The 13,873-nt window shown below is 49.6% G+C and overlaps 6 non-coding genes across 6 annotated transcripts; all 6 read left to right on the forward strand.

The window, feature by feature from the left end:
• Positions 1-313: 313 nt before the first annotated feature.
• Positions 314-475, forward strand: LOC126453842 (U1 spliceosomal RNA). The gene has a single exon (XR_007585111.1). It is a non-coding gene; the product is annotated as a U1 spliceosomal RNA (small nuclear RNA).
• Positions 476-2,629: 2,154 nt separating this feature from the next.
• Positions 2,630-2,792, forward strand: LOC126453831 (U1 spliceosomal RNA). Its single transcript, XR_007585101.1, has one exon. It is a non-coding gene; the product is annotated as a U1 spliceosomal RNA (small nuclear RNA).
• A 2,152-nt stretch (positions 2,793-4,944) lies between these two features.
• On the forward strand, positions 4,945-5,107 carry LOC126453843 (U1 spliceosomal RNA). The gene has a single exon (XR_007585112.1). It is a non-coding gene; the product is annotated as a U1 spliceosomal RNA (small nuclear RNA).
• A 2,147-nt stretch (positions 5,108-7,254) lies between these two features.
• LOC126453845 (U1 spliceosomal RNA) lies at positions 7,255-7,417 on the forward strand. The gene has a single exon (XR_007585114.1). It is a non-coding gene; the product is annotated as a U1 spliceosomal RNA (small nuclear RNA).
• A 2,147-nt stretch (positions 7,418-9,564) lies between these two features.
• LOC126453846 (U1 spliceosomal RNA) lies at positions 9,565-9,727 on the forward strand. The gene has a single exon (XR_007585115.1). It is a non-coding gene; the product is annotated as a U1 spliceosomal RNA (small nuclear RNA).
• A 2,147-nt stretch (positions 9,728-11,874) lies between these two features.
• Positions 11,875-12,037, forward strand: LOC126453847 (U1 spliceosomal RNA). Its single transcript, XR_007585116.1, has one exon. It is a non-coding gene; the product is annotated as a U1 spliceosomal RNA (small nuclear RNA).
• Positions 12,038-13,873: the final 1,836 nt, after the last annotated feature.

A 13,873-nucleotide genomic window follows, 5' to 3' on the forward strand; every position in this document is an offset into this window, starting at 1 on the left:
GGCGGAGAGGGTGGCTCGAAGGCGGTAACCCCGACATGGCCCGCCATCTCCCGGAGGGTGCAGTAACTTAACCCCAGCAACGGGCCGGCGCCGCGAGTCGCGATGTCTTCCGCACGAAAACTGCATCGCTTTTCTGCAGAAGGCCGTTATTGCGCCTGTCTGCCTGCTAACTCGACGGCCAACAGCGCGTTTCTCAGGAAGCAAGTACATTCACGGCACCATGCTCTTCGCCGAATGCGACAACGTCAAGAGTTCTCGTTCCACTACGATAGCGCGACGCATTACAAATATTCGCCTGTGGCCGAGGAGAAGCATACTTACCTGGCGTAGAGGATACCGTGATCATGAAGGCGGTTCCTCCGGGGTGAGGCTTGTCCATTGCACTTCGGTCGAGCTGACCCCCGCGATTACTCCAAATGCGAGTAACTCGGGCGCATAATTTTTGGTAGTCGGGACTGCGTTCGCGCTGTCCGGTGCTAATCTCCATTACAATCAAAGCTTCTCCTCGTGTTGGGCGATAACTACTGTACTGTGAGTGATTTACCAGCTTCTCATAACCGATGATGCCTCCACTAGAAGCGACAAAATACACTAGGAAACGGCGTCGAAAGCCAGAGCCAGCGCACTGCTCTTCAACCGCGTGGCACGCGCGCTCGTAATAACAGCGGCAGCCGCGAGATGGCTCACGCCATCTAACTTGGCTACGATTTCCGTATTAACGGTCGAACGGCCCCTTTTAGCATTCTCTGTCCATAAACGGATTTGCGCGCCAAACGTTATTCGGCGGCGCGGCATTCCCTGCAAGCACAGTGACTGCTGTGGCGCGAGCGGGGAGTACAGGGGCCATCGGCCAGCCGAACGCTTTGGCGCCTGTGGCATGGTTACATGAGGGGCCGGAAGCAAGCGTCTAGCGTAGCGTCTCGGGACTTGCAGACTTGCGGCACTTGAGGAGCTTGCGGGGATGTGAATCGGAGGAAATAGCATGACGAGCTGCACCGAAAACGAGGAACATAGATTCTAGCCAACAGCGCCCTGTGCTCCCAGGCGAGGCGGCCACCCATCCAAGCCCAACGTCGGTGATCGGACGAGAACCGGCGTATTTGCACCCTTTTCTTACCCCGTTGCCGTTGGCGAGTGAATGCTGCAACGTGTGCTGGCAAGTCAGCTTCGGATCCTCACTCAACTTCCACACACAGTGAATATCTTCCTGGCCACGACAGTTTCCCGCCGCAGTTGGCGTCTACCTGCTCCAAGGAATGGCCTTTCGTCGCAGTGGTTGTGTTTCATCTGACAACTTTGCAGGCAACCTAAAATAACGCTTGGAAATGAGCAATTAAAGCACGAGGAGGACTGCAAACGGCCGCATGAAATTATTAAGCTCGGTTTCGATTGCAACAATTCCAATGAAATACTCACGTACACTAATTGCAGAGATAGGTAGGAATAAATAAATAAATTCGTTGTTGAATCACTACATTCGGAAAAAAAACATACACTGTATTGTTTAAAATCATTTCTTTACACTTCAGAACCGTTACTACTTCAAAACAAGCAATTTAATTTATCCTTACTTACTCCATGTCCAAGCAAAGAGGCAGAGAAGGGTGAATGTAATGCCTGCAGCAGTTTCAAATGTTTGCACATATAAAACTACTCATAGCGTCCACCATAGTCATAAGATATTAATCATTTATGAAATGCCGCAAAATTAATCTGCAGCAAGCTGTGTTGCCATTAGATGGCAATGGCATTGTCTTGACAGTGCTACAAGTAGTGGTGCAGCCTAAACGAATTAATTACTTTCCCTAAACTTTTCAATCTAGCTTAAATAATGAAGCATTATACTTTCATATGCGTGAAGGGAAATATCTCCACATTCTGAATTAAAGAGAACACAAATTTCGTCCGAGCTTTCCAGATCGTGCTCGAGATGAACAGAAAAAAGAAGTGTTACCTTACCTTCAAGTGTCTTCTGTTCCATCAGCGTCCAATGGGGTAAGTTGCAGTTTTTGCTGATTATTGCCTTCCCTTAAGAGCCTGCTGACGTGATGTTTGTCCCTCGTGTACAACACCCACGAGTGCATACAGCTTCCTTAGAACATCTGATAGTCTGAGCTTGGTCCTTCGGTTGCTCAGCGACAGACAAGGGCGATTGACAATGCTGCCGTATTTCCTAGCACTATGGGCTCCCACGGAGGGAGCAAAGGTAAGAGAAATAATTTGATTTTTGTGGCTTGCACTGTGGCGGGAAGAAACAGTCATTCAGCAAATCTCATTTGCCGTTTTGACACCGGCCGAGAAAGAGGGGCGACTTTCAGGCGGAGAGGGTGGCTCGAAGGCGGTAACCCCGACATGGCCCGCCATTCTCCCGGAGGGTGCAGTAACTTAACCCCAGCAACGGCCGGCGCCGCGAGTCGCGATGTCTTCCGCACGAAAACTGCATCGCTTTCTGCAGAAGGCCGTTATTGCGCCTGTCTGCCTGCTAACTCGACGGCCAACAGCGCGTTTCTCAGGAAGCAAGTACATTCACGGCACCATGCTCTTCGCCGAATGCGACAACGTCAAGAGTTCTCGTTCCACTACGATAGCGCGACGCATTACAAATATTCGCCTGTGGCCGAGGAGAAGCATACTTACCTGGCGTAGAGGATACCGTGATCATGAAGGCGGTTCCTCCGGGGTGAGGCTTGTCCATTGCACTTCGGTCGAGCTGACCCCCGCGATTACTCCAAATGCGAGTAACTCGGGCGCATAATTTTTGGTAGTCGGGACTGCGTTCGCGCTGTCCCGGTGCTAATCTCCATTACAATCAAAGCTTCTCCTCGTGTTTGGGCGATAACTACTGTACTGTGAGTGATTTAACCAGCTTCTCATAACCGATGATGCCTCCACTAGAAGCGACAAAAATACACTAGGAAACGGCGTCGAAAGCCAGAGCCAGCGCACTGCTCTTCAACCGCGTGGCACGCGCGCTCGTAATAACAGCGGCAGCCGCGAGATGGCTCACGCCATCTAACTTGGCTACGATTTCCGTATTAACGGTCGAACGGCCCCTTTTAGCATTCTCTGTCCATAAACGGATTGCGCGCCAAACGTTATTCGGCGGCGCGGCATTCCCTGCAAGCACAGTGACTGCTGTGGCGCGAGCGGGGGAGTACAGGGGCCATCGGCCAGCCGAACGCTTTGGCGCCTGTGGCATGGTACATGAGGGGCCGGAAGCAAGCGTCTAGCGTAGCGTCTCGGGACTTGCAGACTTGCGGCACTTGAGGAGCTTGCGGGGATGTGAATCGGAGGAAATAGCATGACGAGCTGCACCGAAAACGAGGAACATAGATTCTAGCCAACAGCGCCCTGTGCTCCCAGGCGAGGCGGCCACCCATCCAAGCCCAACGTCGGTGATCGGACGAGAACCGGCGTATTTGCACCCTTTTCTTACCCCGTTGCCGTTGGCGAGTGAATGCTGCAACGTGTGCTGGCAAGTCAGCTTCGGATCCTCACTCAACTTCCACACACAGTGAATATCTTCCTGGCCACGACAGTTTCCCGCCGCAGTTGGCGTCTACCTGCTCCAAGGAATGGCCTTTCGTCGCAGTGGTTGTGTTTCATCTGACAACTTTGCAGGCAACCTAAAATAACGCTTGGAAATGAGCAATTAAAGCACGAGGAGGACTGCAAACGGCCGCATGAAATTATTAAGCTCGGTTTCGATTGCAACAATTCCAATGAAATACTCACGTACACTAATTGCAGAGATAGGTAGGAATAAATAAATAAATTCGTTGTTGGAATCACTACATTCGGAAAAAAAAAATACACTGTATTGTTTAAAATCATTTCTTTACACTTCAGAACCGTTACTACTTCAAAAACAAGCAATTTAATTTATCCTTACTTACTCCATGTCCAAGCAAAGAGGCAGAGAAGGGTGAATGTAATGCCTGCAGCAGTTTCAAATGTTTGCACATATAAAACTACTCATAGCGTCACCATAGTCATAAGATATTAATCATTTATGAAATGCCGCAAAATTAATCTGCAGCAAGCTGTGTTGCCATTAGATGGCAATGGCATTGTCTTGACAGTGCTACCAAGTAGTGGTGCAGCCTAAACGAATTAATTACTTTCCCTAAACTTTTCAATCTAGCTTAAATAATGAAGCATTATACTTTCATATGCGTGAAGGAAATATCTCCACATTCTGAATTAAAGAGAACACAAATTTCGTCCGAGCTTTCCAGATCGTGCTCGAGATGAACAGAAAAAAGAAGTGTTACCTTACCTTCAAGTGTCTTCTGTTCCATCAGCGTCCAATGGGGTAAGTTGCAGTTTTTGCTGATTATTGCCTTCCCTTAAGAGCCTGCTGACGTGATGTTTGTCCCTCGTGTACAACACCCACGAGTGCATACAGCTTCCTTAGAACATCTGATAGTCTGAGCTTGGTCCTTCGGTTGCTCAGCGACAGACAAGGGCGATTGACAATGCTGCCGTATTTCCTAGCACTATGGGCTCCACGGAGGGAGCAAAGGTAAGAGAAATAATTGATTTTGTGGCTTGCACTGTGGCGGGAAGAAACAGTCATTCAGCAAATCTCATTTGCCGTTTTGACACCGGCCGAGAAAGAGGGCGACTTTCAGGCGGAGAGGGTGGCTCGAAGGCGGTAACCCCGACATGGCCCGCCATCTCCCGGAGGGTGCAGTAACTTAACCCCAGCAACGGCCGGCGCCGCGAGTCGCGATGTCTTCCGCACGAAAACTGCATCGCTTTCTGCAGAAGGCCGTTATTGCGCCTGTCTGCCTGCTAACTCGACGGCCAACAGCGCGTTTCTCAGGAAGCAAGTACATTCACGGCACCATGCTCTTCGCCGAATGCGACAACGTCAAGAGTTCTCGTTCCACTACGATAGCGCGACGCATTACAAATATTCGCCTGTGGCCGAGGAGAAGCATACTTACCTGGCGTAGAGGATACCGTGATCATGAAGGCGGTTCCTCCGGGGTGAGGCTTGTCCATTGCACTTCGGTCGAGCTGACCCCCGCGATTACTCCAAATGCGAGTAACTCGGGCGCATAATTTTTGGTAGTCGGGACTGCGTTCGCGCTGTCCCGGTGCTAATCTCCATTACAATCAAAGCTTCTCCTCGTGTTGGGCGATAACTACTGTACTGTGAGTGATTTACCAGCTTCTCATAACCGATGATGCCTCCACTAGAAGCGACAAAATACACTAGGAAACGGCGTCGAAAGCCAGAGCCAGCGCACTGCTCTTCAACCGCGTGGCACGCGCGCTCGTAATAACAGCGGCAGCCGCGAGATGGCTCACGCCATCTAACTTGGCTACGATTTCCGTATTAACGGTCGAACGGCCCCTTTTAGCATTCTCTGTCCATAAACGGATTGCGCGCCAAACGTTATTCGGCGGCGCGGCATTCCCTGCAAGCACAGTGACTGCTGTGGCGCGAGCGGGGAGTACAGGGGCCATCGGCCAGCCGAACGCTTTGGCGCCTGTGGCATGGTACATGAGGGGCCGGAAGCAAGCGTCTAGCGTAGCGTCTCGGGACTTGCAGACTTGCGGCACTTGAGGAGCTTGCGGGGATGTGAATCGGAGGAAATAGCATGACGAGCTGCACCGAAAACGAGGAACATAGATTCTAGCCAACAGCGCCCTGTGCTCCCAGGCGAGGCGGCCACCCATCCAAGCCCAACGTCGGTGATCGGACGAGAACCGGCGTATTTGCACCCTTTTCTTACCCCGTTGCCGTTGGCGAGTGAATGCTGCAACGTGTGCTGGCAAGTCAGCTTCGGATCCTCACTCAACTTCCACACACAGTGAATATCTTCCTGGCCACGACAGTTTCCCGCCGCAGTTGGCGTCTACCTGCTCCAAGGAATGGCCTTTCGTCGCAGTGGTTGTGTTTCATCTGACAACTTTGCAGGCAACCTAAAATAACGCTTGGAAATGAGCAATTAAAGCACGAGGAGGACTGCAAACGGCCGCATGAAATTATTAAGCTCGGTTTCGATTGCAACAATTCCAATGAAATACTCACGTACACTAATTGCAGAGATAGGTAGGAATAAATAAATAAATTCGTTGTTGAATCACTACATTCGGAAAAAAAAATACACTGTATTGTTTAAAATCATTTCTTTACACTTCAGAACCGTTACTACTTCAAAAACAAGCAATTTAATTTATCCTTACTTACTCCATGTCCAAGCAAAGAGGCAGAGAAGGGTGAATGTAATGCCTGCAGCAGTTTCAAATGTTTGCACATATAAAACTACTCATAGCGTCACCATAGTCATAAGATATTAATCATTTATGAAATGCCGCAAAATTAATCTGCAGCAAGCTGTGTTGCCATTAGATGGCAATGGCATTGTCTTGACAGTGCTACCAAGTAGTGGTGCAGCCTAAACGAATTAATTACTTTCCCTAAACTTTTCAATCTAGCTTAAATAATGAAGCATTATACTTTCATATGCGTGAAGGAAATATCTCCACATTCTGAATTAAAGAGAACACAAATTTCGTCCGAGCTTTCCAGATCGTGCTCGAGATGAACAGAAAAAAGAAGTGTTACCTTACCTTCAAGTGTCTTCTGTTCCATCAGCGTCCAATGGGGTAAGTTGCAGTTTTTGCTGATTATTGCCTTCCCTTAAGAGCCTGCTGACGTGATGTTTGTCCCTCGTGTACAACACCCACGAGTGCATACAGCTTCCTTAGAACATCTGATAGTCTGAGCTTGGTCCTTCGGTTGCTCAGCGACAGACAAGGGCGATTGACAATGCTGCCGTATTTCCTAGCACTATGGGCTCCCACGGAGGGAGCAAAGGTAAGAGAAATAATTGATTTTGTGGCTTGCACTGTGGCGGGAAGAAACAGTCATTCAGCAAATCTCATTTGCCGTTTTGACACCGGCCGAGAAAGAGGGCGACTTTCAGGCGGAGAGGGTGGCTCGAAGGCGGTAACCCCGACATGGCCCGCCATCTCCCGGAGGGTGCAGTAACTTAACCCCAGCAACGGCCGGCGCCGCGAGTCGCGATGTCTTCCGCACGAAAACTGCATCGCTTTCTGCAGAAGGCCGTTATTGCGCCTGTCTGCCTGCTAACTCGACGGCCAACAGCGCGTTTCTCAGGAAGCAAGTACATTCACGGCACCATGCTCTTCGCCGAATGCGACAACGTCAAGAGTTCTCGTTCCACTACGATAGCGCGACGCATTACAAATATTCGCCTGTGGCCGAGGAGAAGCATACTTACCTGGCGTAGAGGATACCGTGATCATGAAGGCGGTTCCTCCGGGGTGAGGCTTGTCCATTGCACTTCGGTCGAGCTGACCCCCGCGATTACTCCAAATGCGAGTAACTCGGGCGCATAATTTTTGGTAGTCGGGACTGCGTTCGCGCTGTCCCGGTGCTAATCTCCATTACAATCAAAGCTTCTCCTCGTGTTGGGCGATAACTACTGTACTGTGAGTGATTTACCAGCTTCTCATAACCGATGATGCCTCCACTAGAAGCGACAAAATACACTAGGAAACGGCGTCGAAAGCCAGAGCCAGCGCACTGCTCTTCAACCGCGTGGCACGCGCGCTCGTAATAACAGCGGCAGCCGCGAGATGGCTCACGCCATCTAACTTGGCTACGATTTCCGTATTAACGGTCGAACGGCCCCTTTTAGCATTCTCTGTCCATAAACGGATTGCGCGCCAAACGTTATTCGGCGGCGCGGCATTCCCTGCAAGCACAGTGACTGCTGTGGCGCGAGCGGGGAGTACAGGGGCCATCGGCCAGCCGAACGCTTTGGCGCCTGTGGCATGGTACATGAGGGGCCGGAAGCAAGCGTCTAGCGTAGCGTCTCGGGACTTGCAGACTTGCGGCACTTGAGGAGCTTGCGGGGATGTGAATCGGAGGAAATAGCATGACGAGCTGCACCGAAAACGAGGAACATAGATTCTAGCCAACAGCGCCCTGTGCTCCCAGGCGAGGCGGCCACCCATCCAAGCCCAACGTCGGTGATCGGACGAGAACCGGCGTATTTGCACCCTTTTCTTACCCCGTTGCCGTTGGCGAGTGAATGCTGCAACGTGTGCTGGCAAGTCAGCTTCGGATCCTCACTCAACTTCCACACACAGTGAATATCTTCCTGGCCACGACAGTTTCCCGCCGCAGTTGGCGTCTACCTGCTCCAAGGAATGGCCTTTCGTCGCAGTGGTTGTGTTTCATCTGACAACTTTGCAGGCAACCTAAAATAACGCTTGGAAATGAGCAATTAAAGCACGAGGAGGACTGCAAACGGCCGCATGAAATTATTAAGCTCGGTTTCGATTGCAACAATTCCAATGAAATACTCACGTACACTAATTGCAGAGATAGGTAGGAATAAATAAATAAATTCGTTGTTGAATCACTACATTCGGAAAAAAAAATACACTGTATTGTTTAAAATCATTTCTTTACACTTCAGAACCGTTACTACTTCAAAAACAAGCAATTTAATTTATCCTTACTTACTCCATGTCCAAGCAAAGAGGCAGAGAAGGGTGAATGTAATGCCTGCAGCAGTTTCAAATGTTTGCACATATAAAACTACTCATAGCGTCACCATAGTCATAAGATATTAATCATTTATGAAATGCCGCAAAATTAATCTGCAGCAAGCTGTGTTGCCATTAGATGGCAATGGCATTGTCTTGACAGTGCTACCAAGTAGTGGTGCAGCCTAAACGAATTAATTACTTTCCCTAAACTTTTCAATCTAGCTTAAATAATGAAGCATTATACTTTCATATGCGTGAAGGAAATATCTCCACATTCTGAATTAAAGAGAACACAAATTTCGTCCGAGCTTTCCAGATCGTGCTCGAGATGAACAGAAAAAAGAAGTGTTACCTTACCTTCAAGTGTCTTCTGTTCCATCAGCGTCCAATGGGGTAAGTTGCAGTTTTTGCTGATTATTGCCTTCCCTTAAGAGCCTGCTGACGTGATGTTTGTCCCTCGTGTACAACACCCACGAGTGCATACAGCTTCCTTAGAACATCTGATAGTCTGAGCTTGGTCCTTCGGTTGCTCAGCGACAGACAAGGGCGATTGACAATGCTGCCGTATTTCCTAGCACTATGGGCTCCCACGGAGGGAGCAAAGGTAAGAGAAATAATTGATTTTGTGGCTTGCACTGTGGCGGGAAGAAACAGTCATTCAGCAAATCTCATTTGCCGTTTTGACACCGGCCGAGAAAGAGGGCGACTTTCAGGCGGAGAGGGTGGCTCGAAGGCGGTAACCCCGACATGGCCCGCCATCTCCCGGAGGGTGCAGTAACTTAACCCCAGCAACGGCCGGCGCCGCGAGTCGCGATGTCTTCCGCACGAAAACTGCATCGCTTTCTGCAGAAGGCCGTTATTGCGCCTGTCTGCCTGCTAACTCGACGGCCAACAGCGCGTTTCTCAGGAAGCAAGTACATTCACGGCACCATGCTCTTCGCCGAATGCGACAACGTCAAGAGTTCTCGTTCCACTACGATAGCGCGACGCATTACAAATATTCGCCTGTGGCCGAGGAGAAGCATACTTACCTGGCGTAGAGGATACCGTGATCATGAAGGCGGTTCCTCCGGGGTGAGGCTTGTCCATTGCACTTCGGTCGAGCTGACCCCCGCGATTACTCCAAATGCGAGTAACTCGGGCGCATAATTTTTGGTAGTCGGGACTGCGTTCGCGCTGTCCCGGTGCTAATCTCCATTACAATCAAAGCTTCTCCTCGTGTTGGGCGATAACTACTGTACTGTGAGTGATTTACCAGCTTCTCATAACCGATGATGCCTCCACTAGAAGCGACAAAATACACTAGGAAACGGCGTCGAAAGCCAGAGCCAGCGCACTGCTCTTCAACCGCGTGGCACGCGCGCTCGTAATAACAGCGGCAGCCGCGAGATGGCTCACGCCATCTAACTTGGCTACGATTTCCGTATTAACGGTCGAACGGCCCCTTTTAGCATTCTCTGTCCATAAACGGATTGCGCGCCAAACGTTATTCGGCGGCGCGGCATTCCCTGCAAGCACAGTGACTGCTGTGGCGCGAGCGGGGAGTACAGGGGCCATCGGCCAGCCGAACGCTTTGGCGCCTGTGGCATGGTACATGAGGGGCCGGAAGCAAGCGTCTAGCGTAGCGTCTCGGGACTTGCAGACTTGCGGCACTTGAGGAGCTTGCGGGGATGTGAATCGGAGGAAATAGCATGACGAGCTGCACCGAAAACGAGGAACATAGATTCTAGCCAACAGCGCCCTGTGCTCCCAGGCGAGGCGGCCACCCATCCAAGCCCAACGTCGGTGATCGGACGAGAACCGGCGTATTTGCACCCTTTTCTTACCCCGTTGCCGTTGGCGAGTGAATGCTGCAACGTGTGCTGGCAAGTCAGCTTCGGATCCTCACTCAACTTCCACACACAGTGAATATCTTCCTGGCCACGACAGTTTCCCGCCGCAGTTGGCGTCTACCTGCTCCAAGGAATGGCCTTTCGTCGCAGTGGTTGTGTTTCATCTGACAACTTTGCAGGCAACCTAAAATAACGCTTGGAAATGAGCAATTAAAGCACGAGGAGGACTGCAAACGGCCGCATGAAATTATTAAGCTCGGTTTCGATTGCAACAATTCCAATGAAATACTCACGTACACTAATTGCAGAGATAGGTAGGAATAAATAAATAAATTCGTTGTTGAATCACTACATTCGGAAAAAAAAATACACTGTATTGTTTAAAATCATTTCTTTACACTTCAGAACCGTTACTACTTCAAAAACAAGCAATTTAATTTATCCTTACTTACTCCATGTCCAAGCAAAGAGGCAGAGAAGGGTGAATGTAATGCCTGCAGCAGTTTCAAATGTTTGCACATATAAAACTACTCATAGCGTCACCATAGTCATAAGATATTAATCATTTATGAAATGCCGCAAAATTAATCTGCAGCAAGCTGTGTTGCCATTAGATGGCAATGGCATTGTCTTGACAGTGCTACCAAGTAGTGGTGCAGCCTAAACGAATTAATTACTTTCCCTAAACTTTTCAATCTAGCTTAAATAATGAAGCATTATACTTTCATATGCGTGAAGGAAATATCTCCACATTCTGAATTAAAGAGAACACAAATTTCGTCCGAGCTTTCCAGATCGTGCTCGAGATGAACAGAAAAAAGAAGTGTTACCTTACCTTCAAGTGTCTTCTGTTCCATCAGCGTCCAATGGGGTAAGTTGCAGTTTTTGCTGATTATTGCCTTCCCTTAAGAGCCTGCTGACGTGATGTTTGTCCCTCGTGTACAACACCCACGAGTGCATACAGCTTCCTTAGAACATCTGATAGTCTGAGCTTGGTCCTTCGGTTGCTCAGCGACAGACAAGGGCGATTGACAATGCTGCCGTATTTCCTAGCACTATGGGCTCCCACGGAGGGAGCAAAGGTAAGAGAAATAATTGATTTTGTGGCTTGCACTGTGGCGGGAAGAAACAGTCATTCAGCAAATCTCATTTGCCGTTTTGACACCGGCCGAGAAAGAGGGCGACTTTCAGGCGGAGAGGGTGGCTCGAAGGCGGTAACCCCGACATGGCCCGCCATCTCCCGGAGGGTGCAGTAACTTAACCCCAGCAACGGCCGGCGCCGCGAGTCGCGATGTCTTCCGCACGAAAACTGCATCGCTTTCTGCAGAAGGCCGTTATTGCGCCTGTCTGCCTGCTAACTCGACGGCCAACAGCGCGTTTCTCAGGAAGCAAGTACATTCACGGCACCATGCTCTTCGCCGAATGCGACAACGTCAAGAGTTCTCGTTCCACTACGATAGCGCGACGCATTACAAATATTCGCCTGTGGCCGAGGAGAAGCATACTTACCTGGCGTAGAGGATACCGTGATCATGAAGGCGGTTCCTCCGGGGTGAGGCTTGTCCATTGCACTTCGGTCGAGCTGACCCCCGCGATTACTCCAAATGCGAGTAACTCGGGCGCATAATTTTTGGTAGTCGGGACTGCGTTCGCGCTGTCCCGGTGCTAATCTCCATTACAATCAAAGCTTCTCCTCGTGTTGGGCGATAACTACTGTACTGTGAGTGATTTACCAGCTTCTCATAACCGATGATGCCTCCACTAGAAGCGACAAAATACACTAGGAAACGGCGTCGAAAGCCAGAGCCAGCGCACTGCTCTTCAACCGCGTGGCACGCGCGCTCGTAATAACAGCGGCAGCCGCGAGATGGCTCACGCCATCTAACTTGGCTACGATTTCCGTATTAACGGTCGAACGGCCCCTTTTAGCATTCTCTGTCCATAAACGGATTGCGCGCCAAACGTTATTCGGCGGCGCGGCATTCCCTGCAAGCACAGTGACTGCTGTGGCGCGAGCGGGGAGTACAGGGGCCATCGGCCAGCCGAACGCTTTGGCGCCTGTGGCATGGTACATGAGGGGCCGGAAGCAAGCGTCTAGCGTAGCGTCTCGGGACTTGCAGACTTGCGGCACTTGAGGAGCTTGCGGGGATGTGAATCGGAGGAAATAGCATGACGAGCTGCACCGAAAACGAGGAACATAGATTCTAGCCAACAGCGCCCTGTGCTCCCAGGCGAGGCGGCCACCCATCCAAGCCCAACGTCGGTGATCGGACGAGAACCGGCGTATTTGCACCCTTTTCTTACCCCGTTGCCGTTGGCGAGTGAATGCTGCAACGTGTGCTGGCAAGTCAGCTTCGGATCCTCACTCAACTTCCACACACAGTGAATATCTTCCTGGCCACGACAGTTTCCCGCCGCAGTTGGCGTCTACCTGCTCCAAGGAATGGCCTTTCGTCGCAGTGGTTGTGTTTCATCTGACAACTTTGCAGGCAACCTAAAATAACGCTTGGAAATGAGCAATTAAAGCACGAGGAGGACTGCAAACGGCCGCATGAAATTATTAAGCTCGGTTTCGATTGCAACAATTCCAATGAAATACTCACGTACACTAATTGCAGAGATAGGTAGGAATAAATAAATAAATTCGTTGTTGAATCACTACATTCGGAAAAAAAAATACACTGTATTGTTTAAAATCATTTCTTTACACTTCAGAACCGTTACTACTTCAAAAACAAGCAATTTAATTTATCCTTACTTACTCCATGTCCAAGCAAAGAGGCAGAGAAGGGTGAATGTAATGCCTGCAGCAGTTTCAAATGTTTGCACATATAAAACTACTCATAGCGTCACCATAGTCATAAGATATTAATCATTTATGAAATGCCGCAAAATTAATCTGCAGCAAGCTGTGTTGCCATTAGATGGCAATGGCATTGTCTTGACAGTGCTACCAAGTAGTGGTGCAGCCTAAACGAATTAATTACTTTCCCTAAACTTTTCAATCTAGCTTAAATAATGAAGCATTATACTTTCATATGCGTGAAGGAAATATCTCCACATTCTGAATTAAAGAGAACACAAATTTCGTCCGAGCTTTCCAGATCGTGCTCGAGATGAACAGAAAAAAGAAGTGTTACCTTACCTTCAAGTGTCTTCTGTTCCATCAGCGTCCAATGGGGTAAGTTGCAGTTTTTGCTGATTATTGCCTTCCCTTAAGAGCCTGCTGACGTGATGTTTGTCCCTCGTGTACAACACCCACGAGTGCATACAGCTTCCTTAGAACATCTGATAGTCTGAGCTTGGTCCTTCGGTTGCTCAGCGACAGACAAGGGCGATTGACAATGCTGCCGTATTTCCTAGCACTATGGGCTCCCACGGAGGGAGCAAAGGTAAGAGAAATAATTGATTTTGTGGCTTGCACTGTGGCGGGAAGAAACAGTCATTCAGCAAATCTCATTTGCCGTTTTGACACCGGCCGAGAAAGAGGGCGACTTTCA

The sequence above is a fragment of the Schistocerca serialis genome, unplaced genomic scaffold (assembly GCF_023864345.2).
Source record: "Schistocerca serialis cubense isolate TAMUIC-IGC-003099 unplaced genomic scaffold, iqSchSeri2.2 HiC_scaffold_967, whole genome shotgun sequence".
In the NCBI taxonomy this organism is placed as follows: Eukaryota; Metazoa; Arthropoda; class Insecta; order Orthoptera; family Acrididae; genus Schistocerca; species Schistocerca serialis.